The 20,440-nt window shown below is 39.7% G+C and overlaps 1 protein-coding gene across 1 annotated transcript in view; it reads right to left on the bottom strand.

Annotated features, from left to right (window-relative positions):
* The window catches only part of pnpla4 (patatin-like phospholipase domain containing 4), a 47,782-nt gene extending 30,621 nt beyond the window's left edge, over positions 1-17,161 (bottom strand). The window contains exon 1 of the mRNA XM_083989289.1: positions 17,035-17,161. The gene's annotated coding sequence lies outside the window, so the exon portion shown is untranslated. The remainder of the gene's footprint in view (positions 1-17,034) is intronic.
* Between the last annotated feature and the right edge of the window lie 3,279 nt (positions 17,162-20,440).

Here is a 20,440-nt window from a genome sequence, read left to right as displayed (position 1 = left end):
TGTGCCTTTTTTTTTCTTTTTTAGGCACATTTATTTCAAATTTAGAATTTTAGAAGAACAAATTCTAGCCTTTCAAAGAAATCTCTCTCTAAACCAGCAGTGGAAAGAAAGTAAACACAACCTGACTTTGTTATTTGCAGCGTCTCTCAGTGCAGCAGCTGTAGAGACATTGTCCCAACACTTATGTTGAAGCGCGAGGCCTTTTCAACACAGCTCGAGGCTTTTCCATCCTCATCCGTTCAGCCATGGTTGCAACGAACGGCTGCTACTTCCTCCTTGGAGGTAGATTCAGACAATATGCTGAGATTTGACTGTGTTTGAGCCGTGCAGTACCGCCTGCTGCCATGTGGGGGAGCAGTTGCTCTGCAGCTGCGGCTCCTTGGGTTCTTCTTGTTATTCAGCTCTCTAACACAATCCAAAGAACCTTGCTCTGAAATAGATGTGCTTTAGTCCCGTCAGCCGCTGTAATACAATCACTTACCTAAGAGATGTTACCGATATCCATCTTTGCAGTAGATAGGAGGCAGATTTGGCAGCCGACATAAAATATCCCATGGTCGCTGTTGCTATAGCAATCCCCCCACATCTCCCGGCCGGACCCCATGAGCACACCTTGTCAAGGTGGATGGATTTTGCAAACGGCAAAATAGATGTTGTGTGTGTGTGTGTGTGTAACAGGGCGGTCGCAGCTGCATTGTGCTTATGCTCCGGTAAAAGAGGTCATCCTTCTTTTCTTTTTTTTGTTTCCTTCCTTCTGTCTATTTTCAGCCGTTTTTCCCTCCGCGCTGATCAGCGTAGTTATCACCCAGGGATTATACAGCAACTTGATCCATTATTCATGACTTAGCAAAAGTAATAACACTTCCTCCTGGGGGCAGAGCAACCACTTCCTCTTTTTTTTTTTTTGGGTAGGGGGTGTAGACTCTATTCCCACAGGTCTCCATTACGAGTTATGAACCATAACACAGTGTAAAGTGTAAAGGTCGGAGGATGTGCGTGGTGTGATAAAGTGTGTTCCAGCTGTTTGCTCCTTCCTTCTTTCCACAATCCTTTTTCCCTCCCTTCCTTCCCTTCGTCCTTCCTTCTTTCTTCCTTGAACGAATCTGTTCCCTCCCTCCTTCTATCTTTGCATTCCTTTTCCCTTCCTTCCTTCTTTCTTCCTTCCCTTGAATGAATCTGTTCCCTTCCTCCATCTTATTTTCCTTCCCTTTTCCCTTCCTTCTTTCCACAGTCCTTTTTCCCTCCCTTCCTTCCCTTCGTCCTTACTTCTTCCTTCCTCTTTTTTTTTGGGTAGGGGGTGTAGACTCTATTCCCACAGGTCTCCATTACGAGTTATGAACCATAATACAGTGTAAAGTGTAAAGGTCGGAGGATGTGCGTGGTGTGATAAAGTGTGTTCCAGCTGTTTGCTGCCGGGCGCCGGTGGCGAGCGTTCTGGTTAGCTGTCCGTTCAGGCGCACACATGTGTGAGCGACTATTTGTTGTGCGCTGTGGTGTGAAAAAGGCTTTTACACTCTCAGGTGCGATCCCCCCCCCCCCCCAATTTCAGACTTCCTCTGGTATAACACCGGAGAGTCAGAAGACAGAAGGGTGTCTGACCCTCATCAGATCGGACTGATTCATTCATCAGGCTGATGCATATGCACTGAGAGAAATATGATGGGATGCTCCAGCTGTAATGTCATCTGTAGTTCTGGAGCTTTGTCAAGTCCGACCATCACACACACTAAAAACAGTTGGGTTAAAAAAAATAACCCAAATTTAACCCAACTGCTGGTTCAGATAAGGAGGAACCCATTTTTTTGGGTTATTTTAACCCAACAGGTTGGGTTATTCTTTTTGACCCAACTTTTGGGTTGAATATTCAACTGTTTCACTGAAAAAATAACCCAATTACTTGAACAACCCAGGAATTAGGTTGAATTCATAGCCTATAACCCTGAAAATGGGTTACACTCTGGAAAAATAACCCAGAAATTTAACTCAACACCAATAACTCGGAAATTGGGTTACAGAAATAACCCAACATTTTTTAGTGTGCAGTGACGTCTGCCTGGGTCTGGAGAAAACACATTTAGAATAGACAGCTGTGAAAGATGGAAGGGTCTAAAAAAGGACCCCCTTAAGGTTTCTTAAAGGATAATAAGTGTTTTTTTTTTACAATCTGGACCTTATTTCTAGCATAAAATACAATAATTTACTCACCCAGATAACTTTGGTGTCCTAAATAACACATTATCCGCCGCCAAACTTGTTCATTTCACCAATGTTTTGTTATGATATGCTAGTGTTATTCCCCTCTGAATAATCGTATTTTATGCTAGAAATAAGGTCCAGATTGTAAAAAATGGTAATTATCCTTTAAGGTTTGGTGATCAGGACCATGGATAAAAGATCGTAAGATGCTTAAAGGGACAACGAGGAGTTTTGGAAAGCGCAGTGTTTTCACTACATTTCCCATGAGCCTCAGCGAGCACGGTGAAATTCTTGGACCGGCGCAAGACGGACGAAAGCGAAAACATTTGCCAAGAATGTTTTCAAATCGAGAATGAAAGTCGGAGGTTGGAAGACGATCAGATACCGTCGTAGTTCCGACCATAAACGGCGATTCGGCGGCGTTATTCCCATGACCCGCCGGGCAGCGTCCGGGAAAACCGAAAGTAGTACTATCATATAATATCAAAATAACTATAAAGACAAAACGATATCTTTATGGAAAATGGATCCATTAACAAGTGGTAACGTAGATTCATCCACATTAATATAAGACTCTTTTATAACCAAAAGAAAACTCCTCGGGGTCTGTTTAAAGGGGACTTGAACTCTTGACCTCAATATTTCTAAAATCTGTTTGACTCTTCGCTGCGTTTCATGTGTTTTGAAGCCTCATCTTGACCAGGATACCAATTTAAACTCTTTAACGCCAGCTGATGTTTGATTGCTTTTCAAGTTTGAGAACAGGAGCTGAGGGGTAGAGAAGGACAGTGTATCTGAAAGGACTCCTCTGTGGTGTTCAATGAATAAAAACTATCATCCCTTAAAGTATTTTGGCTTAGATTTTGTCAGCGTCTATTTGGTATCTTAAATCAGTTGAAATCAAAACCCGGCTCAAGGGATTGCCAAGCATCCGTCGGTTCCAGGAGTACCTGGTCCATCCACAGGGCTTAGAAACAAAATCCTCTGGAAATAAAATATATATTACCTTTACAACCACTTCTAGCAACCCAATCAAACTGTCAGCGGTCGGGGCGCATTGTCGGTGATGTACGGGGAATGAGAATGAAAATCATAATAGCAACATCCTGATTCCTGCAAGAGGACGCATCGACGAATACATAACCCCCAAAGACCGCAACGACCTCAAAGGTCAAACCAAAATAACATGGTCCGGTCTTTGGAGGATATCCCGTTTTGTCTTCAGCTGCTGCTTTATTTGTGCGGTCCGCCTTATTGTCTTGTGGAAAAGTGATTTATCACGGGTGTGCGATGAATATTAGGAGAGGTCGAGCCCCGAAGGATCCTCCAGTTGGATGGTCGGACGTTTGAAGAAGCCTTTGGTCATCAATGTAATCTGGTTTTTCAAGACATTTGATTCGACTCTGGTGGATATTTGACTGATATTAGCTGATATTTTGCCACTTAAACAATTAGAACTCTCCTGTTTTCCTTCTGGGTCAAATTGACCTAATCTGTCCCCTTCCTCCATCCTTCCTTCTTCCCTTCCTTCTTTCCACAATCCTTTTTCCCTTCCTTCTTTCCTTCATTCCCTTCGTCCTTACTTCTTGTTCCTTCCTCTTTTGATCTAATTGACCTGATCTGTTCTATATCCCTCCATCTTTCTTTCCTTTCCTTTTCCCTTCCTTCTTTCCCTTCTTCCTTCCTTGAACAAATCTTTTCCCTTCCTCCGTCTTTCTTTCCTTCCCTTTCCCCTTCCTTCTTTCCACAATCCTTTTTCCCTTCCTTCCTTCCTTCCTTCCTTCCTTCCTTCCTTCCTTCCTTCCTTCCTTCTTTCTTCCTTCCTTGAACGAATCTGTTCCCTCCCTCCATCTTTCCTTCTTTCCTTCCTTTTTCCCTTCCTTCTTTCCACAATCCTTTCCCCCTCCCTTCCTTCCCTTCATCCTTACTTCTTCCTAACTTTTTGACCCAATCTGTTCCTTTCCTCCTTTCTTCTATCTTTCCCTTCCTTTTTCCCCTTCCTTCTTTCCTCCCATCTTTCCCTTTGTCCTTCCTTCCTTCCTTCCTTGACCCAGGATGACAACAGGAGGGTTAAAAGCAGCTCCCAGGTGTTGATGCAAACCAGAGTCTCAACGTCTGACAAATCCTCTCGCCAGCTCTGAAAACTCACACCTCTGCTGACGTCGTCCACAGGAAGAAGCGGAGGTTTGAGCTGCAGGATCTGAAGGATGTCCTACCCCCCCCCCCCAAACCCCTACAGCTAAAAGCCGGTCTGGGGGAGTAATGAGCCACATTAACAGCGGCTGCAGATAAAACAGACGGTTTTAGATGCCTATCTCTTTGAGGAGGTCCAGGAGGAGGAGTGTCGAGCCGCTGATCTCAGATGCGAGATAAAAAGCTCCAGGCTTTCTGATTGGAAGGTGGGAGGTGTGTTTTTGATTGTGGCGAGAGCAGTTTCCTCCAATCTCTAATGGAGTTTGATCATCTCTGACCACAAGAACCTTGAACCCGCGGCTCCGTGCACAGATCGAGTAAAGCTGGACTTCCGTCAATTTTTATTTTTCCTGTTGATACTGGAAACATTCAGGACCACTGGAAGGTCTTAACCTTCCTCTGAAAAATGTGTACCAGTGGTTTCACACCAAGAAACACTGCAATGCACCAACAGAGGCCAGGAAGAGGATACACAGTTTGTGAAACAGTGAATGGCAGCAACAAAGATGATGATATAAGTTGTAAAATTTGAGCATGATTGAACTTTTTCAGGGGTATGCTCAGAAACTATTCCAGACTTTAAAGGTCCCCATTGTCCAAAGGTGGATACAACTGTCTATAGATTCCATATCACATTTTTCTGAATAACTAAAACACAAATTTCTATTGTGTGAATCAGTTGCACAGTTGTCTAATCTCATTTACTGAATCTTTTTGACAACACCATAAACAATGTTCACCTATTTGCAGATCTCACCTCTAAACACATTCTCATGCAATAAAACTCAGTTGTTACTGTGATGCAATTGTGATGCATAATGGTAACAAGTGGTAAAACATAAAAACAAATAAAACATGTGTCATCTGTTGAACACAATGACTCAAAATGAATCACAGCTGTTTTTGAACCAGTATAAGCCAGTTCGGGGAGGTATAGACCGTTTCAGAGAGTATAAACAAATACAGGTGTTACCAAGGATACTAATTAAGGCTCCATTCAATTTAGTGTACCAGAGCTTTTTCTAATGAGCCACACCTGTCTTTGTTTATACTCTCTGAAAGGGTCTATACCGTGTTTTACTGTACTGTTTTATCAAGTTTATTATGCTTGCTATTTTTAAATTTGAATAACTTCACAAAATTAAGTGAATTCAACTAGATTTAAAGTAAACTTAAAGGGATACGGCAACATTTTTTTTCGTGTCTTGCCTCACTCCCGAGTCCATGACCAGCAGATAGACACCATCCTTTCGACTGTGCGTGCAGTAACAAGGGAGATAGAGCCGTATCGCCGTAATTAGCTTAGCTCAAACACTGGAAGTGTATAGGTAGTGTTAGCCTGCCTCCTACCCGAGCTGAATTCAGCAGTCAGAAGCTGATTTCATTTTAGCTCTAAACTCTGTAAATATATCACTTTATCGACATTTCAAACATGTTTAGGTGAGAAAGTAGCCGTTTAGATCAGCAGTGTGTCGTTAATTTGTCTAAATACCAGATGTTTACTATTTTGTTCTGACAAATTTGGCGCTACTCAAGCTAGCTGTTGTGACCAACGCACTTCCTGTTACTTTCACAAAATAAAACACATGTTGCCCTTTACATACAGAAAACCATGACGATAGAATTTGTGCTTTTACTTTGAAATAGGAAGCTAACCTACCCTCGATGTAGCTAGCTTGAACCAAAATAAAGCGTCTTTGCTTGAACCCTCCGTTTTGACCGATCTCGTCCCGTTAGCGGCATTTGACCGCTCAAGATGCCTTACCGGAGAGTTTTGTAGCTCTGAGACGAAGATCGATCCGTTTAGAGTTGCTGAAGAGTTTCTCTGATGACTTTAGGTGGAGGCAGGCTAACACTACCCATACACTTCCAGTGTTTGAGCTAAGCTAATTACGGGCGATACGGCTCTATCTCCCTTGTTACTGCACGCACAGTGGAAAGGATGGTGTCTATCTGCTGGTCATGGACTCTGGAGTGAGGCAAGACACGTGAAAAAAAAAATGTTGGTGTATCCCTTTAAGTAAGCTGAACATTTTAGTGTGTATAGTACAACTGTATACTGTATATTTCAAAACATTACATTACACGTAGTTCAATAGCATCACATTACATACAGTGAGTGTACGGTATGCAAGTGAAGAATGCATTTTTTCCCCTTATACTTATTATTCATTAATCATCCTCTATTACAAACTGCTTTCTTTTGCTGCTATTACTGTTGTCTGCTGCTGCAACCTTGTACATTTCTCCACTGTGGGACGAACAAAGGATTATCTTATCTTATATATTGTACTTCACAGCATAGGCCTGTCTCTCTGAAGCACTTACAAAACTATGTCTGTCTACATGCAGAGAACGTTTGAATTAGATGCCATGGAGAGACCCCATAAATACACTGTGTATGTGTAGTGTTTCTATTTTGACCGCTCAGTGCAAGATCTGAAAACAATGTTCGGTGTTCAGTGCAGATAAAACTATTTTGAGGCGATGGCTCGATTTTGCAAAAAGAATCAGAGATTTTGTGACTGTACTGAGAGATTCAATAAAGGGATTCAGGAAATCTCTTTTAACAATTGTTAAAAAGTGTAATACTGTGATGATTAAAGCATCAAAGGGGAATGCACAGCATGTAGTCAGAAACTGAGCCTTAAAAAAAGCCTTGGCAGTGGTTCCCAACCTTTTTTGGCTTGTGACCCCATTTTGATATCACAAATTTTTGATTCTGGCCGTCAATCAAGATGCCCCAGCTCAGATATTGTTATAAGCTGCATTTAACTTGAAATTGATTTATATTCGAGAAAGTGAAAGTATAGAATACAGTTGTTTAAGATTGTGTGTGGTGTTTTTAATCATAATTTAAAAAAGAATAATAATTAATTAATAACTGTTTTTTTTTCTGGACTGGTGTCCATCATGTTCATGGGGGGGGGGGGGTTATTATATTATATAAAGAGGAGCCTTGTGATTCTTCTGTATGTGTATCTATGTACAGTACCATATTGTTGATGCTCATTAAAAAAAATAAAAAAATAAAAGGGGCTTTAGCCCAAATGTAAAAGCTATTTTGAAAATATTTTGATTAAGTACTGTATCAATATAAAATGTAGATAAATATAATATAATAAAGTGATCTATAGAGAACAGAATAAAATCAAAATGTTTAAAGAAATAAAAGTAATATATATATATATATATATATATATATATATATATATATATATATATATATATATATATATATTTTCATCAGTATTTTTTTTTTATCAATCACTAGACATTTCAGGTGACCCCATTTGAATTTCAGTTATGGACTTCCTGGACGTTGTGATGTCACAACAAACCTGGACTGGCCTTGCAGGAGTGTTTACGTGAAATCTTGTATACGTTAACTGTCCCTTTGACCTGGTATGATATGTAAAATCTAAATAAATGAATATGAATACACAGAGCCGTTGTATAGGGGAGAAAGGTGATGATAACTCTAGGGGCCCAGCGCCCAGTAGGGCCCATAAAAAACCCCAGTAGTCTAATATTTGTATGACTGATTTATTCTGTTTAGACCCTCACTAATACTCATAGTAATGCTGCATTAGCATCAAAAGAAAGTAGGCTAAATAAAAAATGATAAAACATACGTAGTGTACGAAAAAAAGTGGAAAAGTCAGGGGCCCACTTTAGTATTCTTTCAGGGGCCCCAGAATTCCTAGCAACGGCCCTGTGAATACATCTTAATATAGATCAATATTTGACATTTTGAAAAAATGTAACACGGGTCCTTTAAATCTAGCATGTGCGATTTTCAACTTCCATGTGTTTTTCTACAAGTATAATCTCCGTCTCCAATAGCAACACCCTGCACTTTTAATGACTGTTAATTTAAATCTAACACTTCCTACACGAGAAAAAAAAAACTTTGATCGGGCACATTACAGATAAATGTGAAAAGCCTGAACATACATATTTGCCCATTACCCTTATTCAATTAATTCCACATTAACTTTGTGCTCTGCGCTGCCTGGATGGTCAACAAGGTCACACTCAGCGGCGTTCGGTTCAACTGTAATGACACATTAACCACCGCGGTCACAGTTTTAATCAACCGTGCGTTGTGATGATATACAATTATGTATGGACTGGGGCTTGCGAACAGATCTAGAGATTTTAATTGCGGTACGGCATGCTCTCATTAGCAGAGAGCTGCACTCCCACACATGATCTGTATGCACACAGTCACGTTATTGAGTCGGAGAAAAGGTGACACTAGCATGCTAATTAGCGGAGGGAATGTGCTCTTTAAACTATTATTGATGTTTTAGTAATCGTTGCCGCGCTTTGATTTCGAGGCCTTGTCAAAAAACGCTGCCGAGGAAGTTTTTTCCTTCCTTCCCTCCCACCGAACGCAGACAAATCCCAACGAGCGATGATCGAAGCTTTAATTTATGCAAACTACACCGTCGGCCTCTCTTAATTACCTCAATTCCAACATGAACTTCCACTCGCCGCGTTATAATCTTCCCCTCATTGTTCCGCGCTGCACACACACACACACACAGAGAGTGACGCAGTTTGATATTCAAGCAGCAGAAAGACAAGTGCGACGCTCATGTGAACTTATTTTGATCAATCAGTTCCAGTTCCAGGGCCGTTGCTAGGAATTCTGGGCCCCTTAAAGAATACTAAAGTGGGCCCCTCCCCCCTAACTTTTCCAGTTTTTTTTCTTAGACTACGTATGTATTATCATTTTTTATTTAGCCTACTTTGTTTTGACGCTAATGCAGCATTACACTGCAAAAACTCAAGTATCTTAGCAAGAATATTTGTCTTATTTCTAGTCAAAATGTCATTTCTAGTCAAAACAAATCTCATTCTACTTAAAATAAGACTCATCATATTAAAAGTAGCTTGTTTTTTGATACTTTTTACTTCTTTCAAGCAGATTTTCACTTGGATAAGTAGAAAAAATCTGATAGTGGAGCAAGTTTTTCTTCCTTATTACAAGCACAAAAAACATGCTTTCACTGGCAGATTTTTCTACTTATTTCAAGTGAAAATTTGTTTGAAACAAGTGGAAATGATCTAAAAACAAGTTAATTTTTAGGTAATGAGTCTTATTTTAAGTGGAAAGAGATTAGTTTTGACTAGAAATGAGACATTTGGACAAGAAATAAGACAAATATTCTTGGAAAGATGTTGAGTTTTTACAGTGTACTATGAGTATTAGTCAGGGTCTTACGCAGAATAAATCAGTCATATAAAGATTAGACTACTGGGGTTTTTTTATGGGCCCCACTGGGCGCTGGGCCCCCAGAATTATCATCACCTTTCTCCGGCCCTGTTCCCAGTATACAGTGAGCACAGAGTTCTCTAGCTTTCACAGTTTCATGCATTACTCAACATAATAATAATCGATGATCGAAGCTTTAATTTATGCAAACTACACCGTCGTCGGCCTCTCTTAATTACCTCAATTCCAACATGAACTTCCACTCGCCGCGTTATAATCTTCCCCTCATTGTTCCTCACTACAGTACACACACACACACAGAGAGAGAGAGACGCAGCAGTTTGATATTCAAGCAGCAGAAAGACAAGTGCGACGCTCATGTTTTCCCCTTCAGGCCTCAGCGTCCCCGGTGGATCATGCAAATAGCAGACATAAAGAAAAACTGACAGTGAGGAATCACAGGGCAGCGTGAATAGAAGGCCTGCGGGGTTCTTCTGCGTATCAATAATGAGGGATGAGCCGCGGCTCTCGCATGTTTGGGCTCGGTCTCCGGGGATTGGTTCAGAGGGTGGATGCCGGTGCCCCTCAGCAGGCCTCGCACAAAGCCTCAGGTTTTCACGTGGGATGCCAGGGCTTTACGATCCCGCCGTGTCTATCTCTATCTCTCTCTCTCTCGCTCTCTCGCTTGGCATTTGACAAAAGCCGGTGCCTGACGGAATGAGAAAACGCAGCTATAGGCCGAGGATTTTAATGTATATGTTCAGGATTATAGAGACAGCCTCTTCCCAGGCAGGGCCGTTGCTAGGAATTCTGGGTCCTCCTTAAAGAATACTAAAGTGGGCCCCTCCCCCTAACGTTTCCAGTTTTTTTTTCTTATCATTTTTTATTTAGCCTTCTTTGTTTTGATGCTAATGCAGCATTACACTGCAAAAACTCAAGTATCTTACCAAGAATATTTGTCCTATTTATAGTCAAAATGTAATTTCTAGTCAAAACAAATCTCATTATACTTAAAATAAGACTCATCATATTAAAAGTAGCTTGTTTTTAGACACTTTTTACTCCTTTCAAGCATATTTTCACTTGGAATAAGTAGAAAAAATCTAAAAATGATCTAAAAACAAGTACATTTTTAGGTTATGAGACTTATTTTAAAGGGACAACGAGGAGTTTCTATTCGGTTATAAAAAAGTCTCACGTTAATGTGGATGAATCTCCGCTACCCACACTTGTTAATGGGCCCATTTTCGATAAATATATCGTTCTGTCTCTATCGTTATTTTGTTATTATTAGTGGTGGCGGAAGTGCTGGTCGAGCCGACCAGCGTTTCCTTCGTTGCGAATCATGAGAATAACGCAGCCGCATCGCCGTTTATGGTCGGAACTACGGTGGTATGTGAACCTCTTTGAACCTCTGACTTTAATTATTGATGAATGAAAACATGAGTCCGTCTTGCGCCCGGTCAAAGAAATGTACGGTGCGCGCGGAGGCTCATAAATGTAGTGTGAAAACGCTTCGCTTTTCCAAAACTCCTCGTTGTCCCTTTAAGTGGAAAGAGATTAGCTTTGACATTTGGACAAGAAATAAGACAAATATTCTTGGAAAGATGTTGAGTTTTTACAGTGTACTATGAGTAGTCAGGGTCTTATGCAGAATAAATCAGTCATAGAAAGATTAGACTACTGGGGTTTTTATGGGCCCCACTGGGCGCTGGGCCCCTAGAGTTATCATCACCTTTCTCCGGCCCTGTTCCCAGGCGATACGACTCTGTGTTTTTCTCTGTTTGCAGTATACAGTGAGCACAGTGTTCTCTAGCTTTCACAGTTTCATGCATTACTCAACATAAGTGTTCACACACTAAGTGACCTTTAGAAAATGTGTTAATACATTCTGTTGGTGTGATGTACTGCTCTCCATCATCATCATTTCGCATCGTCAGCTACTGAAGAGAGAGAATTCTCCTGGTTATGTTGATGTGAGCATCACAAACCCTCTGAAGGGGGTCAAAATGCAACAAATCACATTAGTTGTGCGCTTTAACGACGCAATCCACAGCTGTCCAACTCTATAGGTCCTTTGGAAATCATGAGTTTCCACTTACCAAATTTAAAGCCCCATATTTGACACTTTTAAAGTGTTTTATTTTGATAGATAGGCTACAGTTGACAGTACTTTTGGATCTGGATTTTAAAAAAAACAGATGAAGCAAATCCTGCAAAGGTTGGATTTTTTTTTTAAACTTTATTTATCATAAGATAATACATAATCACATGGTATGAACAAGTGAAAAAAGAGCAAAAGAACAAAGACAGACATTCCAAGACACGACGAAGGCACACATTGAATAGAAATGATATAAGGACAAAGATTATCAAATTATTTAGATAAATAATATAGAATTGGGCAAATTAAAATGACAGACAACTTCACTGAATGTAATTTGAATAAAATTAAATAGCTGATACGCATTTTTTGTTGGGTTCAACATTTGACAGAGACTCAAAATATATTTTTGGATTAGGGAACACATATTCACCATTAACTAGTTGCTTATTAAAGCAGAAGTAAGTGGTCCGGTCGTTTTCGCTAATGCTGCGTTCCAGGCAGGCTTTTGAAATCGTAAATTACAGCTTCAAGTCACAACTTACGACTTTGTAGCGTTCCAGGCAACCCACTCGTGTTTCTCCGACCTGTTTTACCGGTGAAAGTCACTATAACGGCCACTCGTAACTTCTGACCGGTGAACTCGTACCAGATCGAACTGGTACCACTTCACGGTCGGAAAAATACGAGTTTCCTTGAACGCACCATAACAGTCCTCGTCGCTACGTCACCACATTCACGGCGTTCCTTGGCTGCACACACAGCCCTGCATGCCGTTCTCTCTCCTCATTGGATAAAAACTGTAGGATACGATAAATGTTTTCTCTTCGGCTCAGAGCAGAGCAGAGTGACTGACAGACCCGTGTTTCAGACCAAACACTCTATGTAAGTGATTGCTGTTGGAAGATACAACTATTTAAGACTTATATTAACACAAATATATCACTCACTTCTGCTTTAATATGCATATACGTAGCTTACTAGCTCCTTATTAGTAATAAGCACGTATTAACACCTTATTCTACGTAGCCTTATTCTACCTCTATTACACCATGAATTAAGATTTTTCCTGATATTAACTCCTAATTATCCCTTATTCATAAGCGATAATTAGGAGTTAATATCGGGAAAAATCTTAATTCATGGTGTAATAGAGGTAGAATAAGGTGTTAATACGTGCTTAATAATTACTAATAAGGAGCTATAAGCTATGTATATGCATATTAATAAGCACCTAGTTAATGGTGAATATGTGTTCCCTAATCTAAAGTGTCACCATTTTGAATTAAATTAAGAATAATGGGAATAAGAGGTTGCCTCGGACATTTTAACTTTATGTATATGAAATTCACCTATTCATATGAAGACAAAGGTTGGATAGTGGGTCTACGTTGATGTGTTGTTGTGACATCACAAAGTTCAGGAAGTCCTTACTGCTTTTTCTTAAGGCTTTCTGACTACAGACTGTATGCATTTCACTTCATCACAGTATTAAGATGGAATCTAGACGTGTTTTATACTCACAAAAGACATGGACATCTACCTTTTTATACTAGACAAGCATAGTCCTAGTTTACAGAAATAACAACAACATCCGTCTAGAAACTTGTCTGTTTTCTGGGTTGGACTAACTTGTCCCATCTGCAGTGTTGCTGTCTCCCTCTCAATAGGAAATCCTGTAACCGCTGGCACTTTCTTCCCCTCCGTGTCACTCTATTGACACTGAAAGGCAGCCCTGACATGTGACACGCTGTGCCGAAATAGGAAAACAGGAGCTCCCGTTTGTGTAAATATGATGGCATCAGTCTCTCCAGGCTTTTGGCAGACGGAATTATTTTCCCGCAGTAAACAAGGTGAAACAGAGCAGGCAGAGTGAACTTGTCACCGGGATCGGATGCCACTGGGCTGGCAGCAGCGACGACGGCCCACAGACTTCTGTTCAACACACACCGCTGACTGAACTCCATCGCTTGTGTCTCCGCGGAGCGCCGTACCTGTGCGTAGGCGGAATTGATACAAGCAACCAGGAAAAGCTCATTAAAGGCTTTAAGTGATTACACCTGACTGTTGGTTTAGCAAATGTGTACACACTAAGAAATGTTGGGTTATTTCTGTAACCCAATTTCTGAGTTATTGGTGTTGAGTTAAATTTTTGGGTTATTTTTCCAGAATGTAACCCATTTTCAGGGTTGTAGGCTATGCATTTAACCCAATTCCTGGGTTGTTCAAGTAATTTCAGTGAAACAGTTGAATATTCAACCCAAAAGTTGGGTCAAAAAGAATAACCCAAACTGTTGGGTTAAAATTAACCCAAAAAAGGGGTTTGTCCTTATTTGAACCAGATCCAGAACAGATATGGTTAATTTATAATTAGCCATTTTTGGGGAGAAATCTGCACATCTTGTCATTTGACCATGCGTATACACTTCACACTAAAAAATGTTGGGTTATTTCTGTAACCCAATTTCTGAGTTATTGGTGTTGAGTTAAAATTTGGGGTTATTTTTCCAGAGTGTAACCAATTTTCAGGGTTATAGGCTATGAATTTAACCCAAATGAAACAGTTGAATATTCAACCCAAAAGTTGGGTCAAAAAGAATAACCCAAACTGTTGGGTTAAAATAACCCAAAAAAGGGGTTTGTCCTTATCTGAACCAGCAGTTGGGTTAAAATTGGGTTATTTTTTAACCCAACTGTTTTTAGTGTGTAAATATTGTTTTCAGGGGAGCTGTCTTGTATTGAATAAAACACAGAGTGAAGACATTAACGGTCTATTCTCTGCAGTGGAGTTAGAGGACGCCCTTGAACGGCCGCTCATGTATCCGCGCGCAACAACCCAGCTTCCAAGTTTATTGCCGTCGTACTGAATGAGAAATGAAACTGCCAGACAAAAGGTTTGGAGAGCCCACCATTTTTCCAGCCAAGCTCAAGCACGTTGAGTAAAATGGTACAAAAGCGAAGCAATATTTTTTCCTGCAACCACAGATAGCAAAAAAAAAAAGGACTGGTCGAAATGTGGCCCATTTTGTTTCGATTCCATATTGAATGACATTCAAAATTTTTGTATGTATGCCAAAATTGATCCAGATGTGGAAGCAGCATCTGGCAATCATGTTGCAAATGGGCCAGGTTCAGGCAGTGAAACCAGACTAGACCTAGGCTGCACGTTACACTGCAAAAACTCAAAATCTTTCCAAGAATATTTGTCTTATTTCTTGTCAAAATGTCTAATTTCTAGTCAAAACTAATCTCCTTCCACTTAAAATAAGACTCATCACCTAAAAATGAACTCGTTTTTAGATATTTTAGATCATTTTCACTTGTTTCAAGTGATGTTACAGCTACTCTCTTTGGTCCAGTTGTGAAGTCTGAACATATTTTTATATTTATACTTAAATTCTCTTCACATGTGAAGGGATGATGTCTAGTTCCTCATAAGACAGCTGGCAGCTCAGGGTTAAATGTTGAAGACAGAATCTCCCCGCTACTGCAAATTCTTATCACAAGCTCTTGCTAAATATTTCCGCGGGCTCTTTCGGCTCTCTCTGTTGCTCACGCTGTGTTTTTTTTATTTTTTATATCAAGAATCCACTTTCTTTTACATAATATATGCAAATTGATGGCCACGCATCAGAAATGTGTTTAATTGCCGAATTCATGTAATAAGTGTCATATCTCTTCGGACCTTTGGTAAAATGTCTGGCGTTTCTTTTAAAAACAACATCATTTAAGTGTCCAAATTCATTTCAAAATGTTCTATTAAAGAGGCTGAGTTTTACTGTCGGCCTTTTATTGTGTTCCCTAATTCATTAATAAATAGACTTCCTGTGTTTCTGGCAGGACTTAATGTGGAATATATTTTTCCCGCTCCCTGTATCTAAACTCTCCATGAAAATGAGAATTCTTGGAGATAAAGAAAGCATAATAATTCAGCTCCAGCTGTTAATTACAATGTGTGTAATGACTTCCTCCAGCCCTGTCTGTCTGCACAGAGCTGCAGTGTCCAAGGAGGCTCTGTCCTACATTCTCCAAATCAAACACAAAGCTACAGACACTGTGGGGGCGGCCTCGTAACCATTAGTACACACACCTCTGTGTTCACCAGTAATCACCATTAGATAGAATAAAAGGCAGGTCAATCAAAACCTGTAATTACTCATCCTCACATATACTACAGCTTTCATTCCACACAATAATACAACAAATAATTCTCTTTCCAGGGTGTAGTATCTCATCTCTGCTTGAGACCGAAGGCTCCAGGCTACGTAGGTGCAGAGAGCAGAACGATCTTTGTTTGCAGACAAACCGCATTTGGGCAAAGTAGCTGCAAGACTTTATCAAACAAGACCTGGTGTTATGTTTTCACTTTTTTTATATCCATAAAAATACACATTTTTGATATTAGGAGCCAACTAGAATTAACACCTTCACCACTCAGTCCTAAGGTGACTCGTTGACAGCAGCCCAACAGAACTGGACAGGGCCGTTAAGGTGATGATAACTCTAGGGGCCCAGCGCCCAGTGGGGCCCATAAAAAAACCCAGTAGTCTAATCTTTGTATGACTGATTTATTCTGTGTAAGACCCTGACTAATACTCATAGTACACTGTAAAAACTCAACATCTTTCCAAGAATATTTGTCTTATTTCTTGTCCAAATGTCTCATTTCTAGTCAAAACTAATCTCTTTCCACGTAAATAAGACTTATCATCTAAAAATTAACTTGTTTTTAGATCATTTTCACTTGTTTCAAACTAATTTTCACTTATAAGTAGAAAAATCTGCCAGTGAAAACATGTTTTTTGTGCTTGTAATAAGGAAGAAAAACTTGCTCCACTATCAGATTTTTTCTACTTATTTCAAGTGAAAATCTGCTTGAAAGGAGTAAAAAGTGCCTATGATGAAAACGCAATCATCTTGACCAAACAGCAATGGAAAGGCAAGGGGTTAGCTTGTTGTAGAAACACATACATGTTATATCATGGCTGAAGACTGAGTGCAGCACGGTGCCCAAAGTGTAAAAGAACACTTTGCTTTCCGCTGCCTCAGAATAGTTAGAGCATCACAGAGTTGCAGCAGCAGCTCTCTCCCACAGCTCCAGTAGAAATTGCCGTGGTAGAGACAGACAGGTCATTCCATCTGCAGCGCTCCAACACTCAGAGCGGCTCAGCACTGGGAGAGACCCGGGCCACTCACACAAAAAACCAGAAGCCGGTGTCAAGTTTAAGTGGCCCCGGTTTAGAGTTAAGGTCGATGCAGCACATTGCAAAATTACCTCCTCTCTGCACGGAACAGCACATGCTGCCATGTCACTTACAAGTTAGCGGGAGAAGAAGCTGCTCAAACATCTTGCGAAGTCGGGGTATTAAAGGGTCATGACACCCAGCACTTCCAAGGCCAGCGGACACTCTTTGACTAAAGTGGGAGATAGATTAGACGCCGAGCTGGACGGCCAGAAAGAAAAAGAGCCAAGTCAGTCACGGAGGAACTCCTGGGAGAGAAGATTGTATTGATTTCAGCTTCGCTCCCACATGACTGGAACAAACCACAGAGAAACACTATTGTATGTCAGTGATGTGTCTGGGTGCAGCATGGACTGTTAATGTTGTGGGCTGTTTAACCTTGGACCTCAATTTATTCTGAAATCACGGGGGTTTATACTGCTTTTCAATTACTTCTTGGGAAATAAAGTTCTCCAAAACACTTTATTTGATGCCTATCTCTTTAACGCATTATAACCATACTTATAATGAGGTACAATGCAGTTATAGCACTGTATAACTATAGTTATAAACACTCATAAATGATCATAATGCTTTATAATAGTAATCATAACACACTATAAAGCATTTTATCATGACTTATAAGGTCAGGTATTATAATACGTTATGGCTGACAATGCCCACATTTATAATGCATTATAAATATTATTATAATATGTTATAATTGTTAGTAACTGGCTGACAATGCTCACATTTATAATGCAGTTATAATGTGTTATAATTGTCTTATAAACGTGTATAACTATCATCATAAACACTCATAAATCACATAAGACTTTATAACAATAAGCATAACACATTATAGAGCATTATAACTCTATTATAATACTTGACCTTTTAAACCATTATAAAATGCTCTATGATGTGTTATGCTTATTGTTATAAAGCCTTATGATAATTAATGAGTGTTTATAATGGTAGTTATACACGTTTATAAGCCAATTATAACACATTATAACTATATTTATAATGCATTATCGAACAATTATAACCTACTATAATACCTGACCTTATAAGTCATGATAAAATGCTTTATAGTGTGTTATGCTTATTGTTATAAAGCATTATTAACATTCATGAGTGTTTATAACTATAGTTATACAGTGCTATAACTGCATTATAACTCATTATAAGTATGGTTATAATGTGTTATAGAGATAGGCATCAAATAAAGTGTTACCCATTTTTTTAAATTCAGGAAACAATAAGACTGAAATCATATAAAGGATCAAACATGGTGATAGGGTCTTGTCAGATGTCCACCAAGCCTTTTACAGCCAAGATGACAATTATTCCCAACCAGCCTGAAAAGTAGCGTTTTTTTTTCTTCTTCTGTTCAATTTTTGTCTTGTTTTTATTGGATAGGAAGCTCAGATGAGGTATTTTGGTTTGGTTACCTTTGGGCAAGTTTTATTGCAGTTTTGTTTTCGGGTGGACTTTGTTTTGTCTGTTATTTGGCCTTTGTCCACGCTGAAGCTATAAGTCACTCTGCTCAGTAAATAAAGACACCGGTTTGATAAATCTTGCAATTTATTATTTGTTGGTACGTGGGACCTGGGGAAGATGGAGTATTCCTGTTGGGCCATGGCCCCCACTAGACGGGCAGGATAGAATATCCTTATTTGTATCTGCTCTTCATGTATGCATTGACTATCTTTGGAACAAAACAGAACAAAACCAACCAAACAAAAAGAAAATGTAAGGACAGTAAATGATACAAGTTTGAACGGGGGGGGATTCTCAGTAAGTGTTGACAGCTAAACTAATTAGTTACATAAGCCAATTAGTGATAGCTAGCTGCCATTAGCCTCTAGTCAATGGGGGGTCAGCCCTATGTTCCCACAGCCCTATGTTCCCTCAGTCCTATGTTCCCATAGCCCTATGTTGCCTCATTTCAAAGATTTTTCTTATTTCTAAGAATTTTCTCAAAATGAAACTCTAAATCAAGTCATTTTTATTTTTATACTGCATTTAAAGGGATGATTCAGAGTAATTTCAACCTAGGGTCCTTTGCAACCGAATGGCGCTAACGTTACCAAGGGTCAGCCCTATGTTCCCAGGACCCTATGTTCCCAGATTTAGCTAAAAGCTACATTATATCTGTAGTCAACTGCTACTGGATAATAGGTTGGGTGTAATTGACTACCAAATTGGGAGAAATGGGGATAAAATCTGATGCAAATTGATCATAAAGGAAATGTGGGAACATAGGGCTTAGTTTTGGAAAGAAAGAAAAAAACCTTAGAAATGAGGGAACATAAGGCTGAGGGAACATAGGACTGAGGGAAAAAGAAAATGTAAGGGCAGTAAATGATACAAGTTTGAACAGGGGGGGTATGACCTCTGTAGTTTTGGGATGAATTGTGTTCATTGAGAAGGATCCTCATGGATGAATTCTCAGTAGGCTAAGTGTTGACAGCTAAGCTAATTAGTGATATAAGCTAATTAGCGATAGCTAGCTGCCATTAGCCTCTAGTAAATGGTAATGGATTGCACTTTTCAAGTCTTATCGACCACTCAAAGGTCTTTAGACTACAGGCCAAATTCACACATTCATACAGTTTTTTTATACAGTGATAAATGAGAGACAATTGAGTTTCAATGTCTTGCCAGGACTTTTCAACATTCTCGGGACAGAACCACCGACCCTCCACCACAGTGAGTAACGACCAGCTTCCAGCTCAGTTTCTGTTTAGATGGCAGCTTCCAGTTATCTGGTTGTGTGGAAGGCAAAAATAAAAGAGAAATATGAAGTCTGTTGTGCAGAATGAAGCGGGAGCTATTTCCCTCAAATGCTGCAATTTGTTGTATTGGCAGAACAAAAGGTGACAATAACGGTGACCCACAGTCTGTTCAGTATCAGACTTGAAAGTGGCTGTGAAAACTTAGCAGTTTCTTCATAAGGTGGTTATATATCATCAGACAGCTCGCTGCAGCCAACGATGTGTCATCAATGTAAATATGCAGAAATGTCTGTACCATAAACATTAGGATGGTTCTCAGTTCCTCAAAACCAAAAATTACACACTAAAAAATGTTGGGTTATCTCTGTAACCCAATTTCTGAGTTATTGGTGTTGAGTTAAATTTTTGGGTTATAGGGCTATGAATTTAACCCAATCCCTGGGTTGTTCAAGTAATTGGGTCATTTTTCAGTGAGTAACCCATTCGTTGGGTTAAAAAAAATGACCCAATGTTGTAGTTAGCATAACCCAACTCTTGGGTTGAATATTCAACCCAAAAGTTGGGTCAAAAAGAATAACCCAACCTGTTGGGTTAAAATTAACCCAAAAAAGGGGTTTGTCCTCATTTGAACCAGCAGTTGGGTTAAAATTGGGTTATTTTTTAACCCAACTGTTTTTAGTGTGTACATTGAAATGGTTGAGTCCTGAGACATTGACGTCTTTTTCCTGGGGTCAATTGTAGACATCAAACTGGTATT

The sequence above is a fragment of the Trachurus trachurus genome (assembly GCF_905171665.1).
Source record: "Trachurus trachurus genome assembly, chromosome: 2".
Lineage (NCBI taxonomy): Eukaryota > Metazoa > Chordata > Actinopteri > Carangiformes > Carangidae > Trachurus > Trachurus trachurus.
The sequence above is the reverse complement of the archived record's forward strand: the minus strand, read 5'-3'. Positions and strand labels throughout refer to the sequence as shown.